This window comes from Sapajus apella, unplaced genomic scaffold (genome assembly GCF_009761245.1).
Source record: "Sapajus apella isolate SASKATOON/1434 unplaced genomic scaffold, GSC_monkey_1.0 scaffold20, whole genome shotgun sequence".
Lineage (NCBI taxonomy): Eukaryota > Metazoa > Chordata > Mammalia > Primates > Cebidae > Sapajus > Sapajus apella.
In genome coordinates, this window is record NW_022436960.1 from 14,935,535 (window position 1) to 14,961,705 (window position 26,171).

The window sequence follows — 26,171 nt, forward strand, 5'->3', positions numbered from 1 at the left end:
ATTTTTGGTAGAGACAGCCTCACTATGTTGCCCAGACTGGTCTCCAACTCCTGTTTTCAAGTGATCCCCCTTCTCACCCTACCAAAGTGCAACTCAATATATTTATTAAACATGTGTTCCAGGTTCTTTGATTGATACTGAGATGCCAATGAGATGGTCCCTGTCCTTACAGAGTGTCCATTCTGGTGGCACAAGGAACTCAAATTGTAACACAAGACAGAACCCCTACTCCAGAAGGGAGTGCTGTGAAAGCGTGAAGGAGGGACTTGAGTGTGCGATTCAGGAAGAGCCTCTCATTGGAGGGAGTTTTTTTTAGATAGGTCTTAAGAAACATTTTACACTTTGAACACCTCATACATCATTTAAAATAAAAAAGAAGCAATTGGTCGAAACAACCTCATTTCCCCGGATCAAGTCTGCTAGGTTACCTGCATCTACACCCACCCGCCCTGCCTTTACTCCTCTCTGGATGAAGGGCGTCTTTTCCTATCTAAGGCCATCTGCTTATGCTGGGGACCCCTTCGCTCTTTGAGGCATCCTCTTTTCTCCTGGACAACCGATCTCTCCTTCTCTGCTTGAATATTCCTACTAGTGTACACATGGGCTTCTGTGTCATCCCCCTTGACCCCACATTGCCTCCAGCCTCTCTTCATTCCTTTCACAGCAAAATTGCTGGAAAGAGTTGTCTGAAGTCACCGTCCCTGCTTCCTCCCCTCACATTCTTTCTAAGCCACCACCACTTTTCAGGGGCTGCTCCTTTGGAGATCACTTATGGACATTGCATCACCTTTCTGTCCTTTTATCTTAAGTATCAATTAGGATGCTTTCAGCTACATGTTGCAGAATGTCCTGATACAAGTGGCTTACACAATACGGACGTTGACTGTGAGGAGAGTTATGTTCTCACTGAACAAGGGTGCTCCAGGCTTGGCTTGGCTGTTTCATAACACCTTCAAGGACCCTGTTTCCTGCCCTGCCTCCCTTGATCACGTCGGCAGATATTATGTCGTCTAAAAGCAGGGAAGGGAGTGAAGTGGCCTCTATGTTTTTCTTTTGATCATGGAGGATGCTTTTTTCCCTGCGAGCTCATGCACATTTCTTGTGTATTACCCCCTAAACTCATCCCTGGCAAAAGCGGATCGTATTACCCTTATCGGCTTGGACCAATTAAAATTCATCCCCTGAGTCTGTGAGTGGGACCCATCTTCTTTGAAATGTTGTCATTTAACCAAAATTGGATCTGTTAGCAAGGAAGGGGGAGGGCCTAAGGTGAAAGTGCCAGGCAGTGTCTGCCATATTTTCCCTGACCCTTCCCAGCAGTTTTGACAGACAGCCACTCTATCCTTCTTGAAGAACTATACTTCCATCACATGCTTTGTGACATCATTTCCTCTGGGATGTATTTATTTATTTATTATTAATTAATTTATTTATTTGAGACAGAGCCTCTCTCTGTTGTCCAGGGTGGAGTGCAGTGGTGTGATCTCAACTCACTTCAACCTCCGCCTCTCAGGTTCAAGCTATTCCCCTGCCTCAGCCTACCAAGTAGCTGGGATTAAAGGGGTTAGCCACCATGCCCAGCTAATTTTTGTATTTTTAGTAGAGACAGGGTTTCACTATGTTGGCCAGGCTGGTCTTGAACTCCTGACCTCAGGCGATCCATCTGCCTTAGCCTCCCAAAGTGCTGGGATTACAGGCGTGAGTCCCCGCACCCGGCCCCTCTGGGTTTTCTTTTAACTCTTCTGGCCACTTCTGTTTTCTGTTAACTCTTTCCCCATTGCTCTACCTCTAATAGGTTGAATATCCAAGTGGTTAGACCTGAGGTCCTTCTCGTCTCGATCTGTGGGTTCTCCTGAGTGATCTCAGCAGTCCCTTTGTATCATGTATATGCCGTCACTTCCAGGTGTGTGTCTCTAGTCTTGCACATCCAACTGCCTCGTTGACATTTCATCATGTGTCTTGTGGTCCTCCAACTACAAATCCTAAAACTGGACTGTAGATTTTCCCTCCTAAACATGCTTCTCTCAAGGGTTTCTCATCTCATTGAATGAGTTGCCCATCTCATTGATGGGCACCACCATCTATCTCTGTAGTTGCTTAAAGCCCGGGCATGTTATGTGAGTCCTCTCTTTCCCACCCCTACCATTTTGTACTCCACTCAGCAGTAAGTTCTGCCTGCTACGATATCTAGAACACATCCAGAATCTGTTTCTCTCCATTTCTGCTCCTGCCACCCTCATTCCATGCATCTTTGTATATGGATAGCTGACATGGCCTTTTTATTGGCTGCCTTTCTTCTACCCTTGCTCCCAATAATTGATCCTCTGTGGAGCAGCTGCAATGATCTTTTAAAAATATGAATCCGATTTCTCTTGACCCTCGGTTTAATAATCTCTATTAGTGCCTCTTTCCACTTGGCATAAAATCTGCTTTCTGATGCTGGCCTGCAGCACCCTGAGTGCTGGCTGTGCTGACCTCCTTTCCAAGGCTGGTCTTGAGCCGTCTTCCTCCAGCCTATGCTGCATGTCTTTCTGCCTTGAATAAAACAGGCTTCTTATGATCTGAGGGCCTTTGTAGGACCTGTTTTTTTTTTTTTTTTCTCCTAGAATTGTCTTCTGTGCAGTTTTCATAGGATTGGCTCCTCCTCGCCTCTGAAATCTCAGTCCAAATGTCATGTCCCCCAAGAAGCTTTCTCTAACCACCCACTCCTGCTGGGCACCCTCTGTTGTAGCATACTGTTAGGATTCTCTGCATTATGCCTCTAACTCCTTGAAAAAAATTTCCATTTGTTTAGTAAACTAAAACTAAAAAATTTATAAATAAAATTTCGAAATTTTAAAAACACTACAATCATATCTCCATGAAGTCAAGGAGGGGAAAAAAAAAAAGAAGAAGAAGGAGAGCTTAATTAGCAGCCCTAAAGGCTCTACAACAACTCGAGATAATGATGATGATGATGACGATGATGATGGTGGTAATGACAGTGAGGACTAACATTATTGTTTCTATGAACCTGGAAGAGTGCCAGGCGTTTTGTGTACATTATCATATTTAATCCTGACAAATTAAATGTCCTGACAATGTCTTTACTGTCAGGGAATGTTATTCCCATTCTCAGAATACTGAGGCTTCGGGAGGTCAGTCAAAGTGCCTGGCACATGGTGGCTTTCAATTAATGCTTGCTATGTGAGTAAATAAATTTCCACAAGGTCTTGGAGCTAGTGAACAGTAGAGTTGAGAGTCTAACTTAGGTCTGACTGATTTGCTCAGATGACGAGAGAAGACCCCTTAACAGATTGAGAAAAGGAAGTCTAATATAGGATACCTGATTTCTTATTTATTTAAAACGTATGATAAATAAAAGTAACGTTCAGTCCAAAACCTTCTGTATTTTGGAAGTCTGAACTCCGTTCATTCAATTCATTTGAAAGCATAGGTGGGTTCTTTAAAAGGAGCATTAGGGATGAATCCAGTGATGAGTGCAGTGAGAACCCCACTTGAATGATGTAGTGAGCAGGTGCTTCCTCAACCAAGTTTCATGTTTGGCAGGCTAGTAGAGCATCCAGTGTTCAGATGTTTTCTGGACATGTTGGCTTTTAGTTTCTTCTATTATGAGACATATGTTTAGTCCTTGTGGTATATGCTTAGTACTCTTGTCGGCTAATTGAGACCTCACACGACATCAAGGACATAGTCTTTGCCCTTGCTGACTTCACAGTGTAATTGGAGTGGTGAAACATACATGTGAATAAATGCAATTCACAGGTAAAAACAGTTAATGTGATTGATGAAGAACGTGTGGCATGAGATGGGTAAGAACGAGAAGTAGAAGTGGGTGGTTTTGAACTTTCATTACCCAGGGAAGGTAATATATGTGGATTGGTGGAGAAGAAAGGGGAGGAAGATGGTTTTAAACACTTGTAAGATGGTGCATATTTGTAAGTTTTGCCCAAGGGATAGAAAGGGCTGAGACCCACAGGGGAGGAATGAGAGGGGACTTTGGCAAAGAGAATTAGGGAAATGAGAACTATCGGTAGAAGAAGTGAAATTAGGCTGGCTGGGAGCTCTTTGGGGGTTTCTAAGAGCTAATGTTACATGGAGGAATATTTGTGAGGGATAAATATTACAGTGGGTGCATTCGGGAGCGAAACCAAATTCAAACTGGACATATCAGTTAGGGCAGGGTTTCTTAAGCCTCAGCCTTTCCTGTGCCATCTTCACTTTTTAATTTTTTGGTGGCTGTATTTAGATATCAGCTGTATCACTATATACTTAATATTTTTCTGTAAGTTGACTTCACTTTTAAAAACTTAAATTTCGCTTTGCCCTATGCAATAAAACTTATCATTGTTTACTTAATGTTTTCCTTTACATTTAACCCCTTAAAACTTAAATAAATATAGCCTTACCCCAAGCACTAGTACCTATGAAGTCATAAGTATTCTGTGCTAGTTCTATTTTTTCAAATGCACATTAAATTAAAAAAAGGTTTTGTCTGTGCGTTACCTAATGCTATCTTGTGTACCAACTATGGTTCATGTGCTACACTTTTGGAAATACCCAAAGCACTGTTATAGCTTTCTAACTGTGACATGATACAACTGAATAAATGTGAATCAGCTACATTTATTAGATGCTTACTGTGCGTAAGCCCCTGTGATAGAGGAGATGAAAATATGATGCAGTCCTTACTCTTAATATATTTGGAACAAGCAGGGAGAGAATGGCACACCAATGAGAAGGTGAGATGCAGGCCCGGCAAGTCCAATCTCTGCCATGTGGAGCAGCTTTTAGATAAGCCATCTGGTATCAGCTCTGCCAGTGGTCAGCTGAGTGAGCGGCCACTCTGGAACCCAAGGGTAAGCTCTCCTCAAATTCAGTTCACTTCAACAAGTATTTGCCAGATACTATATGATGCTTTTGCAGATATTAAAGAAATTGAAGTGTCTTAGCGAGTGTTAAACCAAAGTATGAAGAAACCAAAGTATAAAGAAACCAAAATATGAAATGGGAGGCAGAATGGAATAAGGATTATAACAGAGATGCAATGACATGTATTCAGCACTTACGGGGAGGAAGAGTTCATTGCCAGCTTTGGGGACCAGGGAAGGCTTCCTAGAAGATGTGTCATTTCAGATGGACTTTAAAAGATGGGATCATGCAAAAGGCAGTGATGGAGGGTGTTCAGCAGAGGGAAGGACATCATCATGACAACAGGGAGGGAGACTAAGTCACCTGTTTGGAGAAGAGCAAGTCTCCAGGTGTTTGGTGGTGATGTTGGCATGAAGGTGGAAAGGAAGGTTGGGGTCTTATGGATACCTTACATGCCACGTTCAACACGAATTTATTTACATGGACAATCAGGAGTCATGAAAGGCTATTTTAAATTATGTATTATGCCCAGTCACTAGCTGGGCATACATAATTTAAATCAGAGGGATGAATAACTGCAAGGCAAATACGCTTAGGGAGAAACTGTAGCAATCTGGATGAGAAACAATGCACTTGCGAGTGGTCACCATGACAAAAGTCTGGGCTAGGGGGCCACTGGAGGAGTGAAAAAGAAAGGTTTAAATAGTCGGTGAGAGGGGTGAGGACCCGCTAGCCACCGGCACAGTGGAGTCAATAATTTCTCTCAAATTACAAGTAGGAGAGGCGGGGCATCTATGAGGCATGGCGTAGTAGAGAATGGTGATTGTATGGTGGGGGAAAGAAGGTAATGATTACAGTTCCAGTAGGTGATGGATGAGGAGGGGAAGCATTTTACAGATTATTCACTGTGAAAGAACAGAGGCAGTCCACACTGTAGTTAATTCCTTTTATTTTTGTCTTTAAGTATACTCAAGGATAAATAGCCATACAATTTCTGTTTGCACTGTCATGCCGGAGAGGTGCAGAGGTTGCACTGAAAATGGGCATTATTACTTTTGACTTGTACAAGGTACTGTGTCCTGGGAAACTGGCCAACAATATTCTGTGAAAAGTCATTCGAGTAACTCATTTTTATACATAGGGTAGATATTTCCTTTTCAATTTCCTTATGTTTAGGATACTCACATACCAGTATTCCTCTATTTCAATCCCTTGTTTTCTACCTAAAAAGATCTTACGGTTGGTGGCTGTAGATGCAATTCTGTCTTTACACTGAAAGGATTCTCCTGTGCATACCTTTAAGCAAAGAGCAGATGAAGTCATAACGAGCAGGTCTGAGATTTGGTATTCCCACTGCAAAACTAAGAGAAGGGTGGCCCACTGGAAATTTCCCCAGAGAAACGTCTAAGTCTGCATCTGTCACGTCCATTCATTTTCATACATAGTTCTTTCCTCTTTTTTCTTTCTTTATCTATTTTATATAATGTCTATCTCTGTCGTACCTGGGATGAAATGCACCAATGCTGACTGCAACAAATAGGGCAAAACAACTCTTGGGAGCTGCTCTGGGCAGGAAGTGGAGGCTGAATTCTTTTAAAGGAAAATTCTTTGGGGATCGTGACTCACCGGCCTTCATCTCCATCATCACCGGGATTGGTTAAGTGCCAGGAAATGGCTGGAAGTTGACAGCGAATTTAGGGTACAAATGAAAGGAGAAGTTACTGTTAAGGGGATGTGTATTCTGTTATCAAAAATGCCAGCGCTGTCTCCTAGCTAATAGGAACCAAAACTGTGCCCTGAGAATTCTGCCAGATGTTTCTGAATACACACCTTACGTTTTATGGTCCCAGATACTGCACTTAAAAATGGTGTCTACTTTGAAACTGGCTATTAAGTAGACACTAAATTTTTGAAATCTATTAATGGATCTAGGTCTCCAACCTTAGTGGCAGCAATATGAAGTGAGGTTTATTTTTTTAAGCGAATTTTAAATGTGAAATGATGAATATTTAACTTCAATTTTTTTTGTCTGATTTTTCCATTGTGGCAACTTTCCTTTTTAAATGATAGAACCTCATTATAATGGGCTGATTGGAAATCTTTTTATTCATGCATATATTTATTCATTTACAAAAATGTATTTACTACCTGCCAGGCTCTGTGAAGGACTCAGAAATTGGAACAAGAGCCATATTTTGTACTTTGTATGTTTCTCCGAGAGAAATGGTCTATTTGTACTACATTAATTCTTAGATGCATTTTTGAATTATTTACCCTTTTGAAATCAGAATGTGTCTTACTAGCAATATCTCGTAATTTAATTGGCAATTTAAATTTTTAAGAGGTACATAAGACAATGATGTGTTTTGTAATTGACAATGTCTTGATTTGGTAGAAGCAATTTGTACAATACTATATTGGTACCATGCTTTGGCCAATGTAATGGTCCCATTTGGAGTTGGAGTTCACTACTAATGTTAAGCCTCTAGTTTTAGGCATTGATGTTGGTCCCGGGACACTAGGACTCAGAGGCCCAGATATCCAGGTCTAAGAGAAAAGAATCAGAAGGTGGATGCAGATCCAGTGGGTTCAAGCCGTGTAGACAATAACAGCAGGATGGAGAGAAATTCTCCAATGCCTCATGTCTATGCATCTTCTCTCTCTTTCTGGCCTGCCACATAAATTCATTGCAGTGCCACTCTGCCAGACATCAGAACAGAGCAGGAGGAAAGAGAAACAGCTGCAGCCTGGGAGATAGGACTCATACCAAGAGAGATTAGGGTTGGTGTGTGTACCTAATGATGGTAACAAAGTGAACAACAAAGTTACAGTGGTAGCAGCAACACGCATTTATCAAGTGTCCTATCCACTTCAGAAACACTTATTTTAAATGATAACAATTCTACAAGATAAGCATTCATTCATCATCATTATTATCCTTGTTTCATGTGTGGGGCTCAGACAGGGTAAATAGCTTGTCCAAGGTCATACAGTTAGGAAATGGTAGAACCAGGATTCAGGCTTTGCTCCATGGAGCGTCAAGGTCTACTCCAGTTCCAACATGCTGCATGGTTTCCCCAAATCTGAGAACATGCATTTACTTTATGTCCAGTCAAGTGAGGTCTCAGAAACCAAACAGGGCCCGAGTATGAAGAGTTACATAAAATAGCCTCAGAATCTAACATTAGGGTTCCTGAGCAAGATTCTACCAACACCTGGAATAACTTCCTCTGGGGATAGCCCAGGTGTGTGGACTGGACTAGACTGGGGCAGGAGGATGGTTGCCCAGCAGGCCCAGAGAAGGAGCTGGTAGCATGGTGAGTTAAGTGCCGAGGATTAACAACTTGTTACTTTAATTAGACCCCCCCAAAGAGCAGAAGTGCTGTTGTAGTTAAGACTCTGGAACTCAGTGATAGGATATTTTAATAAAGCCTGTGATCCCAAGAGGAGCTTGCTGAATGGATGAGCTCACAGTCCATAGTTGGGAGCTAATGAATGACTTTAATTATGTTTCTAATACTAGTGGGGGTTTCTCCTACCAATGGATTCCCTTTAGATTTTGGTCCCATGTGGATCTCAAGGAAATTTATTTATTTATTTGAGATGGAGTCTAGCTCTGTCAACCAGGCTGTAGTGCAATGGCGGGATCTCAGCTCAATGCAACCTCTGCCTCCCAGGTTCAAGCAATTCTCCTGCCTCAGCCTCTTGGGTAACTGGGACTACAGGTGCACATCACCATGCCTAGCTTATTTTTGTATTTTTAGTAGAGATGGGGCTTCACCATGTTGGCTAGGCTGGTCTTGAACTCCTGACCTCAAATAATCTGTCCACGTTGGTCTCTCAAAGTGCTGATATTACAGGTGTGAGCCACAATCTCAAGGAAATTTAAAATGTTTGGGTTTACTACTGAAGAGCCAAGAAACATTTTGTAAATGATGAGAAAGAGCCCAAGCTTTCAAATGCCCAAGGTGGCTATTCATATCTGGGAACTAAGAAGAATTCCAATTTGTTCAGCTAAGCCTGTGTCTAATCCCTTCCCACAAGGGTGACAGAACAAAGTCAATTTTATTAATTTAGGGGAAATTATCTCCACTGAATGGTCAGAACAATAACCTCTCTAATGACACATGGAACAAGGCTACTATCACACTTGTCACGGCTGTATTTGTCATCAATAGGTACTTAACTACTTGTCTGGCTCAAGGTGTCTCATGAAGAGGGTCATAAAGCCTCGTTTTCTGTCTTTCAGAGTTTCCAGTATAAGAACAAATATATGAGGAAACACATACGAGAAATACATTGAAGAGAATTAGCGTATTCTGATTTAGAATATTCATGAATGCACAGTGAGAAATTCTTAACGTATACAGGGTCATTGATGTCTTCATTTCAGTATTTTCTAAGGCTGGAAAGCAACATTATTAGAATACCTGAGAGGGGAAGATTGGGACCGTGCCCTTGAAGTTGCATTAAATTTAGGTGAAGAAAGAGCTGGCAATATTCAAGTCTGGAATTGATCCTAAAGGCAATACTTTGCTGCGGGAATTGGTATTTTGAAGAGCAGTCAGAATCTCTTGTGGTCCTTTGCCCATGTAGCCCTATGAGGACGTTTGTATGTTTGGATTGCTTGAGGCCCGAGCGTCATGGGCATAGGCATAGTCATTGGACCAGCCGGTGTATCTGTTGCTCGATACATTGCACTAGATACATTGTACCCAAGAAATCAGCCCAAATGGGATCCAGCCCAAAAGAGAATTGTTGATTTTCGTAACTGAACGGTCTAGGCAAACCTCATTCTAGGGCTCAGATCATGCAGCCAGAACTGTCTAGTTCTTCATTTCTTGATTCGTCTTCTTTGCATTGCTTTATTCTCAGGCAAGTTCCAACCTGGAAATCGTAAGTTGGCTGCCAAAGGCTGCAGACCCTCCTCTTTCTTCCAGATTTACATACTTCAGGAGGGCAAAAGCTCCGTTCCCTAAGGCTGAAACAAAAATCTTGCAATGGCATTTTCTTGGTCCTGCTTGGCTGTCTAGGGTCAGATACTCATCCTTTAATTATCTTGGTGGTGATTAGGGGGATTGAATGTGCTGATTGGGTTAGGCTGGGTTGTGTGCTTCACTCATGGAGCCCAAGAGAGAAGCCCACTAAAGCCCAACCCAAGGGCTGAGAGTGGGCTGTAGTGGTTTCCCTAAGCAAAATTGGTACTGTGGCCACAACATGCCACGGCCAGGGATGCTGGGAGAATGATGTAGGGAAAGGGTGGCTGAGAATGGAAACAGGGCTAGGCACAGTGGTCCACACTCGTAACTTCAGCTACTTGGGAGGTTGAGGTGGGAGAATCGCTTGAGGCCAGGAATTCAAAGTTACAGTGAGCTATGATTGCACCATTGCACACTAGCCTGGGTGAACAGAGCAAGACTCTGTCCATTAAAAAAGAAGAAAGAGAAGAAGGAGGAGGAGGAAGAGGGAGAGGCGAAGAAGAATGGAACCAGGCATGCTAGTTGGGAGGTATTGAAGCCCAGGAAGGAGTCATGGTGGCTTGAACAAGCAGAGTAGCTGTGTTGAGATGGAGGGGCTGGACGGGTTTGACTTCTAGTTTGGAGTTGGAATCCACAGCATTTGCTGATGAAATACGTGTTGAAGATGGTAAGGAAAGGAATTGTAAATGATTCCTAGGCTTGTGGATTGAGCAAATTGGGAGGATGGTGGTAGCATTTGTTGAGATAGGTAAGAATGGAGGGATTTTATTATTTTAAAATCAACTATGCTGTTCTAGCTCTGTGGGGTTTGAGAAGCCTGTTAATATCTGAGTGGAAATATCAACTGGACAGTTGGAGACAGGAGTCTGGAATTTAGAGGGTAGGGCTGGAAATATATAATGGATATATGAATCCATAATGAGAAGGGGCGGCTATAGCAGTTTAAAAAAATTTTTTTAAAGCCACATAACTGGTTATTACACTGGCGGGCCTTGTCGAGAGTACAAATCATAAATAGCTTTGTTTATCCTCTGCTCCCACCTTGATACTTGCCCTGTAAGGCCAACCCTGGATGATAACCCAGAAATACCTTATAGCTTTTCCAGGCACTTTAAAAATCAAATCAAGTAAAATAGAAATAAAAACTTTACTTTTTATTTTCAGTTATTCAAAAGTGCAGTTTTTTTTGAACCAAAACATCAACCTCTCATCCAATTCAAAGCTCTCCTTTCTGCTGGGTGAGGTGGCTCGTGTCTGTAATCCCAGAACTTTGGGAGGCCAAGGCGGGCTGTCACTTGAGCCCAGGAGTCTGAGACTAACCTGGTGAATACTGTCTCTACTAAAAATACAAAGACTAGCGGGGCATGGTGGTACGTGCCTGTAGCCCCAGCTACTTGGGAGGTTGAGGCATAAGAATTGTTTGAACCAGGAAGAGGAGTTTGCAGTGAGCACAGATGGAGCCACTGCACCCTAGCCTGGGTGACAGAGCCAATCCCTGTCTAAAACAAAACCAAAGAAAAAAACCTGTAATCCCAGCACTCTGGGATTACAGAGGGTGAGGCAGGTGCATCTCCTGAAGTCAGGAGTTCAAGACCAGCCTGGCCAACATGGTGAAACTCCATCTCTACTAAAAATAGAAAAAATTGGCTAGGCATGGTGGTGGGCACCTGTAATTCCAGCTACTCAGGGGGCTGAAGCAGGATAGTGGCTTGAACCTGGGAGGCAGAGGTTATATTGAACTGAGATTGCGCCATTGCACTGCAGCCTGGGTGACAGAGGGATACTTCATCTCAAAAAACAACAATAAAAAACCAAAACCACAAAGCTCTCCCTTCCCTATAGGCCAGGCCTGGCCCGAGACGCCGCAGATCAGCCGTGGGAAAGGGAAGGCGGAGGCCGTGGCTGTTCCTTTTTCCTCCTCATCCAGATTCCTTTCCTGCTGTCTTTGCTGGTTCTGACTCCACCAGAGTCAAGTGGCAGAGAGAAGGTGACAGGAAAGCAAGGGTGGTTTACTTAACTGGTGCTTCTTATGATTCTTTCTAGTCATAAAATAGCATCCGTCTTGCAGGTGTCCAGCTTTTGTGAGTTCTTGGCCACCCTGTGAAGACCCCCAGACCTTCCTCTACAGACACAGATGATGCTCTCCCTGGCTGGCCTCTTATGACATCCCGACCCCCTCAGCTTCTGCTTTGAGTGTACCCTGAACATTTTTCCTCAAGTAGATGGACTTCTTGGGGAAGGCCTTTTTCTGAAGGCTCTGATGCAGCTTCTGCCCCCATCCAGTGCTTATGTGGCCCATGAGAACCAGTAGGCATCTTTGTGCTGCTGTATATGGGGCCTGCATTCCAGGCTGAGCACTGCGCATCCATGTCTGATTTTCCCAGGGCTGTCCCATAGCACATCTCCAGAGGGCATCATTCACGGGTATTCTGGAATTGCACAGTGAATGTGGCAGACTGAGTTCAGACAAATCTCTCCTGTTCCTACCTGCGGCAGTGCATTCTATGAAGTACGCAGTTCAGCAAGCACACAGCTGGGGTTCCAGAGGCTGAGACCCCCTTCTGCCAACCCCTCTGATCTCTGAGCAGTTCTCTTGCTGCTCCTTCATTTGCCATAGTGCTGCAGCACCGTGTTTTCGTTTCTGCTAAGAAATGCTTTTTCTCCAGTGAATTCTCTTATATGGGTTAGAGACCAGTTTAACCACATCTTAGCACGCTCTGCATAGATGGATTCTCAGTCTTCAGTTTTGAGGGGTCTCAGTATAAACCCCAAGACTACAGGAAGGGACTCACTTAGCATTGCCTTGTGATAGAGAAAGCTTCTCTTTGAATGAAAGCTCTCAAGAAAGGCCAATATATAAAGCAGGTGACATGGTGCTCCACTGGGGTAATGGGAAACGTGGGGCAGGGTGCTCAAGGCTGGTTCCTGCGCACACTTAGAAAACCCCTGTGCCTGAGAAAGCCAACCGTGGTTTCCCACGGCCAGGAGAGTTTCCCACTATTTACAATTCTGCGGTGTTCTGCTTGTTCATGACTTTCTGCTGGTGAAAGCAACAGTTTGTACAAGACATGTGGGAGTAAAAATAGTCCAGGTGCCACCCTTTTCTGCTGCAGAGGGACCACATGTGGGGCTGTCCTGGTGGGCCTCTTCTTACAGCACAGTTCTGCCACATTAATACCTTTCTGCCTGCTTCCTGATGCTGACCTACAAGCTTCTGATGAATGCTGTGCTTCTGCACAACTTGCATAGTGGATGCTTTTTTTTTTTTTTTTTTGCTGTGTGTGTGTGTGTGTATGTGTGTGTGTGTGTGTGTGTGTGTGTGTGTGTGTGAATGAAAAGGTCTTCTGGCTCTGAATCTAGCAACTGCACGACCTGCGGAAACAATTTTGTTGTTTTCTTGTGGCCATGTTAGCTTAGGGCTTTGTATCTTATAGGGACATTGGCAAGAATTTTCTCAAAAGGTTTTTTATCCGCAAGTTTTTATCTTTGCACATAGTAGAGTGCTTAGGAGGTCAGTCTCATTCCATCCGTTACAAGTTTTGAGGCTTTGGGCAAATTACCTAACTTCCCTGGGTCTCAATTTCTCCATCTGTAAAGTTGGAGCAAGAGTGAAATCTCCATCCTGGTCTGCGGTGAGGCTTAGTGAGGGCATTCATGTGAAATATACACAGTGCCTGGCACAGAGCAAGCACCTAGAACGTGTCGCTGATTACCTTAGTTTTCTTTTGCTCCTATAACAAGTTGCACAAACTGCATGGCTTAAAACAACACAAGTTTACCACATCATTCTGCATGTTAGACTCCCTAAGTGGGTCATATGGGGCTAAAATCAAGGCGTCCACAGGGCTGAGTTCCTTCTGGGGCCTTTAGGAGAATCCTTCCCTTGCCATTTCCAGCTTTTAAAGGTTGCTTATGTTTCTTGGTTCATGGCTGCATCCCTGTAACCTTTGCATCTGTCCTTATATCCCTCCTCTCTCTGGCCTTCCTGCCTCCCCCTTATAAGGACCCTTGTTATTAAGTTGGGGCCACCCAGATAATCCAGGATCATCTTCCCATCTCAAAATCCTTAACTTAATTATATCAGCAAAATCCCTTTGCCTTGTAAAGTAGTAGAGTAATATGCTCACAGGTTCTAGGGATCAGGACATGGGCATCTTTGGGGGACCAACCATTATTCTGCCGATCCAACCAATTATTTTAAAAGTTGTCCTGTAAATATATACAGTGTGCCTCTGCTTTATGCTGGGCAAACAAGGTGAATAAGACACAATGCTTATGCCAAAATAGATACACGAGGATGATGCCCTTAGTAATAATCACGGTAGTTGACATTTACAGAGTATTTACTATGTGCCAGGCACTTCAGTGAATTTTCTTGCTGAAATCTCACCATGGCACTAAGGGAAAGGTATAATTTCCATTTTAAGGATAAGAACACTGAGGCTTAGAGAGCGAATATTTTCTCAAGGCCACATAGTTAAGGACATAAGCTCAAGTCTATCTGATTCTAAGCTTGAACGATTAATCACTGCCCCCCTTAAAAGATGGGTGGGTATACTCTCAGGCTTTCTTCTTATCTTCGTGTGTAGCTAAAGACTGGCCAGCTTAAGAGGAGCAGATCACACAAGTGGCTATGATTGGGGACAGTGGGCAGAGCTCCCAGGAGAGGCTGATGCAACATTGCTCCCATTTCTGCCATGGCCCAAAGCTGCAAGTTCATGGACCTGGCACTTGGGCACATATTGCCTTGTCTTCAAGTGAATCTAAAAAACTGCGTGAGGGCATGATTAATTCCATCAAACTGAATTCTCCCCAAGATCACTTACACCACGCTAATGGGGCACTGCTTCAGCCTGAAGAACTGTGTGAAAGAAAGAGAAGAAGCCCAGTGAGAGTCCTCTTTCATGATTAATAGAAAAACCACCTGGTGATTTCAAAAGGCAAAGAAGATGGTACGTTCGGATGAGTCAGAAAGAAAAGGCAGCATTTGAATCCTAAAGGCCATGTTACTCTTGATCTTCGCCAGGATTTCCTTTAGGGAAATGGACATTTTTACGTGGAGGGCAGAGGTAGGGTGAAGATTGGACTGTAGATTGAATGGTGTTATTTATAATGAGACCAACCCAGGAGCTGGGTTGAGGATGACCAGGAGAGGAGGGGGAAGGTTATGGAGAGGGTCTGCCCAGAGTGTGCCATGGGGCACAAGGGAGTGCCAAAGGAGGAAGTGCCGACTCTTCTTCTGCCACATCTCCTTCCCCTGCACCAGGTTGTGATGGGGCTATGCATGCTGGGGCTGTATGCAGGTTAGGGTTCAGATTTATACAGTCTCAGTTTTTCCTGGGATAACCTCTCTCTCCACCACTTTGGCTGTACCCAGTCTTAGGAGACATTACATGTTAGACACACTCACAGATTGGCCACTAGAAAAATATTTGTTCAATTATGGCAGATAGAGTCAGGGTGTCCATACATCATGGATATTTTAGGACAGATTTGATTCTGAGTAATTGTTTTCAGTAATAATGATTGACAAAATGCATAGTACATTTTACTTAACTGCTGGAGAGTTGTAAGACTTTACTTCTATAAAATCCACAATCAGAAAAATTCAACAACATGTCATAGCTGTCCTTTCTTCCTTTCTAGCTCTTCTCTCCTTCCTTCAACCCTCCTTTTTCTTTCTTTTCTTTCTTCTTCCTCCCTCCTTCCCTTCCTCCCTATGTCTTTCTTTCTTTCACTACCTACTATGGGATAGAAATTAGTCTTGGAATTTGGGATACAAAGGTGAATAATTATTAATCTCTGACTGCCAGGGATTTGGGAAGAGGATTCATTAATTTTACTGGACAGATATTTATTGAGCATCTATTAGGTAGCAGACATAGATCAAGGTGCTGGAATGCAGCAATGAGCAAAATGGATTAAATCATATATTCTAGATGGGAAGTTTATATTCTAATGAGGGAGACACACAGGGAATGGGCAAATCAGTACAGAATGCAATCTCAGCTAGCACTAAGTTGCTGTGAGGAAATCAAGCAAGGCAGTGGGCTCGGGAGAGATTGGAGGAGAGAATGGCCCTTCTGCAGTGGGTGGTGAGGAAGGAAGTCCTCGCTGAGGAAGTAGCATTGAGTAGAACTCTGAGCACCGAGAGGAAGCTACTCTGCAGGGGTCTGGGCAACAATGTTCCAGGTCGAGGGAACAACATATGTGCTTCCCCCATTCTGTTCTGAGACTGGAGATTCTGTGCTTCCCCCATTCTGTTCTGAGACTGAAGCTAACTTGAACAAATGAGACCAGTGTGGCTGGATGGTATTGAGGGACAGATGGTAGGAGAGGAAAGTGGAGAAGTGGGTAGTGGCCAGAATTTGGAGATCTAAGGACAGGAGTTTAGAGGTTCCTGGGAGTGTAGTGGGAACCCTCTGGAGGGTTTTTAGCGGGCATTGGAGGGATCGAATTTACATTTTGGCTGGGTGGTTAGGACACTGTTGTGCAGAAACCACTATGGCTAATGGGCTGGTTGAGGTGGGAATGAAAAATGTGGTGGAAATCAGGATGTATTTGGAAGGTAGAGTTGGCTGGATTAGCTGTGGGCATTAGGGCGTTAGGGCAGTGTGGAGCCACAAACTATTCTGGGCTTTTTGACCAAGCCCTGGATGAATAGCAGTACCATGAATTGAGATGCATAAGTCTAGAGGAAGAGGCAGATTTGGGATGTGAGTGTGCATGAGTGAAGACAAGATTTCTCTTTGAAGCATGTCTAATTTGCTAGTTGGACAAGCAACTAATTGGACAACTAAGTGTAAAAATTAATAATGGACAATGAGTGAAACAAAACATTAGAGCTGTGGATTTTGCTTTAGAAGGGACATGCTTTTTGCTTTAGAACTTGTGGCAATCTAATACAAATGGCCAAAAAACATCTGAAAAAATGCTCAACATTGCTAATGATCAGGGATATGCAAATCAAAACCACAAAGTGATATCACCTTACCCCCTGCAAGTATGGTCATAACCAGAAAATCAAAAAATAGATGTTAGCAGAGATGCTGTGAAAAGGGAACACTTCTATACTGCTGGTGGAAATGTAAACTAGTACAACCACTATGGAAAACAGTGTGGAGATTCCTTAAAGAACTAAAAGTAGAACTACCATTTGATCCATCAGTCTCACTCCTGGGTGCATAACCCAGAGGAAAAGAAGTCATTATACGAAAAAGATACTTGCACATGCATGTTTATAGAAGCACAATTCGCAATTGCAAAAATTTGGAACTAGCCCAAATGCCCACCAATCAATGAGTGGATAAAGAAAAGGAATGAAATAATGGCATTTGCAGCAACCTGGATGGAACTGGAGATCATTATTCTAAGTCAAGTAACTCAGGGATGGAAAACCAAACATCACGTGTTCTCACTCATAAGTGGGAGCTAAGCTATGAGGATGCAAAGGCATAAGAATAATACACTGGACTTTGGAGACTTGAGGAAATGGGTGGGGGATGGTGAGGGATAAAAGACAACAAATTGGGTACATTGTATACTGTTCAGGTGATGCATGGACCAAAATCTCACAAGCCACTGAAGAACTTAGTCATGTAACCAAACACCAGCTCTTCCCCCAAAACCTATGGAAATAATAATAAAAAAAGAACTTAGGGCAATCTAATTGATGATAATTGATGGTAGCATCAATGTTGGGGAAGGAAGGAAACAATGCCAAACACTGTTCTAGCTGCTTTACATACATTATTTTTCACAGGGCATAAGGCTTGAGAAGCATCTAGTGTCCTGTGTCAGATTAGGCACTCTGGAGCCAGATTGTTAGGTTCAAGTCCTGGCCCCGTCTCTTCTTAGTGGCATGTTCTGTGCTTTGTTTGTGCATCTGTAAAATGCAGTAATAATAATGCCTTGATCATAAAATTATTTTGACATTTAAATGAGTTAATGCATGTAAAGCACTTGGAGTAGTGCCTAGTATGTAATAAACAATAAATGAGCAATTTTAATGTTACTATTATATTTTCTCCATAGGGTTCACTTCAATAGATGGAAGAGTAGGGTATGTGATAAGGTTCGGCTGTGTCCCCATCCAAATCTCATCTTGAATTGTAGCTCCTGTAATTCCCACGTGTTGTGGGAGGGACCTGGTGGGAGATAATTGAATCATGGGGGCAGTTCCACCATTCTGTTCTCGTGGTAGTGAATAAGCTTCACGAGATCTGATGGTTTTATAAGGGGTTTCCTCTTTCACTTGATTCTCATTCTCTCTTGCCTGCTGCCATGTAAGATATGCCTTTCACCTTCTGCCGTAGTTGTGAGGACTTCCCAGCCAGATGGAACTGTGAGTCCGTTAAATCTCTTTTTCTTTATAAATTACCCAGTCTTAGGTATGTCTTTATCAGCAGCGTGAAAATGGACTAATCCAGTGTGTTATAACAAGAGTGTTGCTTTAGACTCTTGTTTTAACTTGTGTATTAGTCAGTGTGTAGGATGCTTGGGTTCCGTTCCTGGTGTTTGCCATATTTCCTTTTCGTGAGCAATTCCTCTATCACAATGTAGATGAAAGGCTGTTTCTCTTCCTATTGCTGCATAACAAACCATCCCAACTTAATGGCATAAAACAAGCATTTTATTATGCTCAGATTCTGTGCTTCAGGGATTCATGCAGGACACAGAGAGGATGGCTTGTCTCTATTCTACGATGTCTGGGGCCTCACCTGGGAAGATGTGCCTCACCTGGGAAATCTACAGGTGTTTGTGGGGATTAGGGGATAGGGGCTGAAATCAACTGGAGATATCTCAGCTTTTGTGACTGGTGGTTGATTCTGGCTCTTGGCTGAGATTTCAGCATGGCTGTTGTCTGAAACATCTGTACGTGATTAATGAGTTTTTCCACATGGGTTAGTTTGAGCTTCCTCACAGTGTGGCAGGTGGATCACAAGAGTGAGCATCCCAAAAGAACCAGGAAGAAGTGGTGTGGCCTTCCATTATTTAGCATTGGAGGTCACATAGTGTCACTTCTGCTTTAGTCACAAGCCTGTCCAGACTCAAGGAGAGAGAGCATAGGTTCTATGTTCTCATGGGGGGAATATTAAAGTCACGTAGTAAGGAGTATGTGGAATAGGAGATATTCTTGTGGCTAGTTTTGGTAAATACAGTCTATGAGCCTGTCTGGCTTAAAGAATCCAGTACACATCTAAATTTGGACATGCTCTAAAATCAGGATCTCTTTTATTTATTAAAGGACTTGGGTACTCTTAACCTAAGTTGTATTGAAATTCAAAGATTGACTCCCTAGAACAGCTAAGCCTTCACTCATTTAATGGGCACTGATTGAATCTTGATTCTGTGCAAGATCCTGTGCTAATTGCTGCGGGGCATATTGAGATGCCACAAGAATTTGGCATGCTAAAAGGTGAAGACAAATACAGGTGGCTTTCAATTAACTAGTCTCTGGAGAGACAGAGGCCACTCACAATCCCTAATGATAGTTAAAATAAAACTATTCAGGCCAGGTGTGGTGGCTCAGACCTGTAATCCCAGCACTTTGGGAGGTCAAGAGCAGATCACTTGAGGTCAGGAGTTCTAGACTACCCTGGCCAACATGGTGAAATGCCATCTCTACTAAAAATACAAAAATTAGCCGGGTATGATGGTGTGCGCCTGTAATACCAAGCTAGTTGGGAGGCTGAGGCATGAGAATTGCTTGAATCTGGGAGGTGGAGGTTGCAGTGAGCTGAGATCATGCCATTGCACTCCAGCCTGGGTGATAGAGGGAGACTCCATCTCAAAAACAAACAAACAAACAAACACTATTCAAAACAAGACACAAAATGAGTTTAATGCAAACTTATTTAGTTGGCATTGCATTCAATGTTCAGGAACACGTGTTCCAGTTTGTAGACTTTATTAATTACAACTAGCGATTATTAAACTCTTACTAGAGAGTCAATATTCTAAGCACCCTATGTGTATTACAGATTTAATTTGTACAATACAGTGAAGCAGTTGCTTTATCATACCCATTTTCTAGCTGAGAGCATGAACAGTGGAGAAGTTAAGTCATTGTGATGGTTAATATCGTCAACTTGATTGAATTGAAGAATGCAAAGTGTTGTTTCTGGGTGTGTCTGTGAGGGTGTTGAAGGGAGATTAGCATTTGAGCCAGTGGACTGTGACAGGCAGACTCACCCTTAATCTGGGTGGGCACCATCCCCTTGGCTGCCCGCATGGCAGAAGAAGGTGGAATGCGCAGACCCGCTGAGTCTTCCAGCTTTCATCTTTCTCCCGTGCTGGAAGCTTCCTGCCCTCCCACATCAGACTCCAAGTTCTTTAGCTTTTGGGCTCTTGGACTTACACCAGTGGTTTGCCACTGTGTAAGTGGCAAGTCCAATTGAATGGAACTGAATGAAAACTGGAGTCCAGAGGGAAAAGGAACATGTTGTGAGGTGAAATTGGAGGGGGGACAGAGGCTCTACTCTCAGACCTTGGAAGCCATGATAAGGTACTTGCATTTTATTCTAGATGCAATGGTGAGAGGCTCTGAAAAGTTTGAGCAAGGAGGAATGGGAGAGGATTTAGGTTTTGAAAAGATTCTTCTGACTGCTCTGTGGAAGTGGGTGGGGAGTGGGTGAGAGTGGGAAGTGAGGAGACCTGAGAGAAGGCTATGGCTGGAGCCTAGGAGGGAGCAGGTCGCCTGGAGGGAAGGTAAGGGAGACAGAGGGAAGTGGATTGTTTCCAGGTCTATTTTGGAGGTAGAAATGAGCAAACTATTGGGGAGGGAAGGGACAAGAGAAAGTAGGGCTGCCTCCCAGGATCCTGCCTATTTGGCTTGAGCAGATTGGGTGAACAATACTATCATTCTGGGAGGTGAGACTTTCTTTTTGGTTGGGTCAGCTATCAAGTGTAATTTACACTTACTAAGCATGAGATGCACCTGAATTATCCAAATAATACTCAATAGTAGGCAACTGGGTGTGTGATGCTGGAGTTCCAAGGACATTTTAGGCCTGGGTGTACAGACCTGGGAGCCATCAGCAAGTGGGCAGAGATTATAGAGGGAGAGGAAATAGAACAAAAGGGGTCCAGGAAGGAACCCACAAAAGTCCAGTGTTTGGGCAGAAGAAGAAGAATCTACAGAATGGATTTTAAAAGACCCAACAAGAGGGTGGAGGAAAGCTTTGAGAGTGTGATATCATAGAGGCTGTAAGCTGAGCACACAGTAGGTCCTCATCAAAGGCTGGTTTGATAGAAACTGCATTATGTGCTGTGGGTAGAATTAGCAGCTTTTGGTACCTGAATGGAAAGAAACTAACTACCCCAGTACTGTGGTACAACTTAGAGAACACCGTGGATTGGGTCTCATGGGAGGTTCTCAGTGAACTGAGTGGTGTGGCACTTCTGGGTGTGCTTGTGGAACAGGTACTTACCCCATATGCCTTTGAATTTGGCACCTCTCAGTTATGGCCGCCCAGGTGAAACTGGCTTCTGAGGGGCCATTAAAAATCTCCCAGTGACAGAGAACTCTTCGACATGCCCACAAATTCCAAGATAGTCACGCTGATCATTTTCTACCAGTTTTTTTTTGAGACAGAGTTTTGCTCTTGTTGAATAGGCTAGAGTGCAATGGTGTGATCTTGGCTCACTGCAACCTCTGCCTCCCAGGTTCAAGTGATTCTCCTGCCTCAGCCTCCTGAAGAAGCTGGGATTACAGGAGCCTGCCACCACAACCAGCTAATTTTTTTGTATTTTTAGTTGAGACGGGATTTAGGCATGTTGGCCAGGCTGGTCTTGAACTTCTGACCTCGGGTGATGCATCCGCCTTGGCCTCCCAAAGTGCTCGGATTATAGGTGTGAGCTACCATGCCCAGCCTGAGTTTTTATTATTTGTGAATTTTTGTATTTTTAGTAGAGATGGGGTTTCACCATGTTAACCAAGCTGGTCTTGAACTCCTGACCTCACGTGATCCACCCACCTCAGCCTCCCAAAGTGCTGGGATTAAAGGCGTGAGCCATTGCACCAGGATGGTTATACTAGTTTTTAAGCCTTAGTTTCTTCTCCTTTCTGTGAGGTGGAGGAAGCATAACCACAAGACTGTTTCCAGTGACCTCTTCAGAGGCAATTTCCAAGTAATTAAGTATGGGTTGAATCCAAAGTGTATTGATGAATTAAATATCAGCTAGAATTTTCTATGAAGACTCTGTTCCTTGAACCCAAAGGTTAGTTTGAACTATCTAGGAAAATGGTTTTTATCTTGTGTTTCCCCTCAATCTTTGCTATTTACAAAGATCTTGCACCAACACTTAACATTCACTCACATGGCAAGCATGCATGTGGTACTTTCATTCCACATGAATTTAGGGAACTCTACTATGTGCCAGGATTCAGTATCTAATTTGTCTTAGATTTTTAAATAGTGTCCCATGATTTTATAACTGGGGATTTTCTTGAATGGAAGTATGTTTACATGACTGCTTAATTGTGACTAACCCATCATGTGGAGATTCTGCTTTGGTAATAGGTTTGGTTCTGAGTGTCTAGGAAAGGGACACTTCTCATATGGGGAAGATGGGATTAATCCTTGAAAATGATGCTGAAGCCAACTTCTGTACCAGTATAGCAGTTTGGCAGAGTTCCATATGATTTATGCAAGGGTCTGTTTGCTCTCTGAGCTTTTGAATGCCTTCTCTAGCCCTTGAGTGCTGGGCCTCTTCTGAATTCCATAGGGGTGGAGGTTTAGGTACTGTTAGCTCTCGCCCACACTCAGTTCATCCATTCCTGGACAGCAGGGATTCTCTTCATCACCTTGGCATCCCGGTGCCCCAAGCACAATAGGCCCTCAGCAAACATTTGTCAAATTCATGCCATGAACATTAATTGAGCTCTTTGTGTACACTGGGATTGGGACCATGGAAAATTCAGAGATGAAAGGGTTCACCTTCAAGGGGCATCTGGAGGAACTTACCTTCTAGTGGGAGAAATTACTAATGAGGAAAAGTATTTTGGGGAGTGGAGTGAGGTGTTTGTCTAACTGGCAGGTTCAGCCTATGCTCAGTAGCTCTTTGGTATGGAAAATTCCTCAGAATGTTGATTCAGCTGTAAGATTTCTCTGGCAGCATTGACTCTTGCCTTCATTCGGCCACATTTTATACCCCAAACCTAGGTGTTACTTGGAAGACACCGAGCTGTTTTATTGAAGAGAATCGACTTCCCCATTTTTTAAGTAAGTCTGTAGATTCCTCAAAGACTTCACTAATCAGAGTTATGAATATTTCAAAAACACCTCCTAGTCTTCAGATGAATGAATTTGTAGGTTTTCTACATTGCTGTCTCACTAGACCCATGAGGAATAATGCGGGTATCCTTTTCCGTTTTAGATTTCTCTCTTCCTCTAACCTGCGCCCACTCCCAGCCTCTGATAGATGCAGTTGCAGTAAATCACAGAAATGTTGCCGATGTCAGCAGCACTGATATGCATTAGAGGAGCCTCTTCAGAGGAAATTACTCAGGGGGTGATGCTTAAATGCAAAGCTGTTTGGTAGGGTATTTTGTAGAAACTGTTTTCTCCCTTTGATGGATCTTGTTTATTTTTTTTTGACTTAGTAGGCGCAGTGAAGGAAGAACCATCCAAATTTTTTTTTCCATGTAAGTTTTGTGTAGGAGGTTTTGGTGACTTTGAAATGAACCAGGAGCACTCAGCAGCTACGTTGACAAATGGAGATGGCTGAGGCTGCTTGCAAAGCACGGTGTGCTGGGGTGTGGAGCCTCCATGTCAGTGACCTGGGGAAAGGCAACAGTGAGGGCAAACCTCACTCTACATAAATGGCTTAAAAATATATACATATGATACTCCGTGTTAGATGCACACAGACTGCTGTTTAAAGGCTTTCTTTGAAAAATCCTTTTGTAGGATTTCTGTATACGATCTCGGGTTTGTTTATAGGGAGGTATACCTGAATGTCTTCATGACATTTATCATGACGGCTGTCACCGAGCAGAGAAAGAAGGCAGGACTGCCATGGGGCATCAAGGACCGTTTGAAGAAGGAAACGGTGGACTTAGTGTGATAGTGATCTGTGAGGCTGCCTGGTTTCTCTAGCAGTGTTCAGCAGCCTGTGACTCTGAGCAGAGAGAAGGAATAATATAGAGGGATATTTCCAGGTAACTCCAGGAAAAGGCAAAAGGGGAGGAAGTTGAGTCTGTTAGCCAAAGAGCAGTGTTGAATGTGGGATCCAAGCTGAATGGGGAAGAGAAAGCGAACACGGGGAGGGGATGATGGCAGGAGAAAGGAGAGGCAGGGTATGATGAGGGAGAAATGGGGGTAGCAAGCTGGAAGGGGAAAATGCTCAAGTCAGTGTCTTCATGTCCCTCTGGGCTGCTATAATGAAATACCATAGATGAGAAGTTTTTGCACAACAGAAATTTATTTCTCATGATTCTGGAGGCTGGGAAGATCAAGATATCAAGGCAGACTCAGTGTCTGATAAGGATCTGCTGCCTGGTTTACAGACAGCTGTCTTCCTGCTGTGTCCTCACTCGGTGGAAGGACCAAGAGATCTCTCTGGGTTCTCATTCATAAGGGCATGAATCCAGTTCACGAGGGCTCAGCCCTCACCGTCTAATCACCCCCCAAAGTCTCCACCTGCTAGTCATATCACATTGGGGGTTAGATTTCAGTGTGTGAATTTTGAAGGACACAAAAAATCAGAGCATAGCAATCACAGCTTCTTTAAGAGACAGTTCTTGTGATAACAAGGTTTAGGGTATGGCCATAGGGAGACTCAGTTGTAGTGGGAGCTGTCGGAGCTGTGGCAGGGTCACCCAGAACTGTTTTGTCCTGCGTACCTGTTCTCCAGCTTCTGGGGCTTCTCCCCTTCTGGCCTGTACCTACAGCCTTTTTCAGAGGACTCTCCTCGGTCTACTGGAGCCTCTTCTCAGGATGTTCCTAGGAGGTTATTTTTGGGGAGAAGGAATCTCCCTCTGTTGCCCAGGCTGGAATGCAGTGGAACAATCTCAGCTCACTCCAACCTCCGCCTCCTAGGTTCAAGCCATTCTCCAGCCTCAGCTATCCAAGTAGCTGCACCACTACATCTGGCTTTTTATTTTATTTTTATTTTTAGTAGAGATGGGGTTTCGCCATCAAACTCCTGATCGCAGGTGATCTGCCCACCTCAGCCCCACTAAGTGCTGGGATGACAAGTGTGAGCCACTGCACCTGGCCATCCTAAGAGTTTGTATCATCCACTCCGTCATGGTTTCTCTGGAAGCATCTCCTAAATAAATAACTCACATATGAAGTCTTATCCAGGATCTGCTTTTGGGATACCTGCCTTGAGTCAGTGGTTGAAATGGAATGGAGATGATGGTAATGGTGATAAATTCAAGGAAATGGAAAGCTTGGGTCTTGGCTGGGTTGTGTGTGGGATGCTGAAGTCACTCAGGAGGCAAGCAGGACCCAGAGAGAAGGCTTCGGGAAACCGGGGGAGCAGCCAGAGTTACCACTGATGGCCACGGGGAAGAGTAGGAAGTGGAGAAGCCAGAGGGATGGTTCTCAAAGGAACAGCGGTTTTGACACAAGAATGTGGGGTATTGGTTTTCCAGGACAGTGTGACCCTGATGTTATGGGTGAGGGAGACTGATCAGCCTCTACCCCAGAGTCATACTCAGAGGACAGTGTCCTCAGGGAAAGCCCAGCTATCAGGAGAAAAGGTGCAGGAACGGGACCTGATGAGGCTGGGGACATGAGGGAGTCTTCGTTTCTTCAGTAGGGGCCCCTGAGGCATCTTTGGAATGGTTTGGGGTAAGGGTGAGGAGAATGTTGGATGAGAGGGGAGGAGGCTGAGAGCAGAGGAGAGATCAAAGCTACATTAAGTGGCCTCACTGGCCTCACACTTCGCAGAATTGGTTCCTTCAGACCTGGTGGAGGGTGGCTTGGCAGTCTGGACATGGGATGTGGAGTTTGGTACTATGCCTGGCACCTAGTAGGCTTGCATTGGTTGAATAAGCGAATGGATGACACATCAAGTTTGTAAATGCCCTTCCTTTTCATCATTCCAAACCATTAGTACACGTGTCACTCCCATGTATTTTATGATAAATATGGAATTGATTGAAGTACCTGTAGTTACTTGTTATCACCATTAGTGGGTGGGACACAGTGAACAGATTTCCTAAAGTTAGGGAATTATGCAATAGGATGCGTTATGGACTTAAGCCGTAAGATCTGTTTCGTAGTTTTTTGTTTTTTAGACAGAGTCTCCCTCTGTCACTCAGACTGGAGTGCTGTGGTTCAATGTTGACCCACTGCAAACTTCGCC

At 43.7% G+C, this 26,171-nt stretch overlaps 1 protein-coding gene and 2 long non-coding RNA genes across 3 annotated transcripts in view; 1 reads left to right on the forward strand and 2 right to left on the reverse strand.

Annotated features, from left to right (window-relative positions):
• Window positions 1-24,878, reverse strand: LOC116557909. Its single transcript, XR_004271751.1, has 2 exons — window positions 21,826-24,878; window positions 1-69 (listed from the first exon to the last, which is right to left on the reverse strand). It is a non-coding gene; the product is annotated as an uncharacterized LOC116557909 (long non-coding RNA).
• The window catches only part of KCNK10 (potassium two pore domain channel subfamily K member 10), a 141,015-nt gene that overhangs the window by 19,063 nt on the left and 95,781 nt on the right, over window positions 1-26,171 (forward strand). The gene's annotated exons all lie outside the window — the stretch shown is intronic.
• On the reverse strand, window positions 18,082-21,429 carry LOC116557908. Its single transcript, XR_004271750.1, has 3 exons — window positions 21,150-21,429; window positions 19,772-19,773; window positions 18,082-19,183 (listed from the first exon to the last, which is right to left on the reverse strand). It is a non-coding gene; the product is annotated as an uncharacterized LOC116557908 (long non-coding RNA).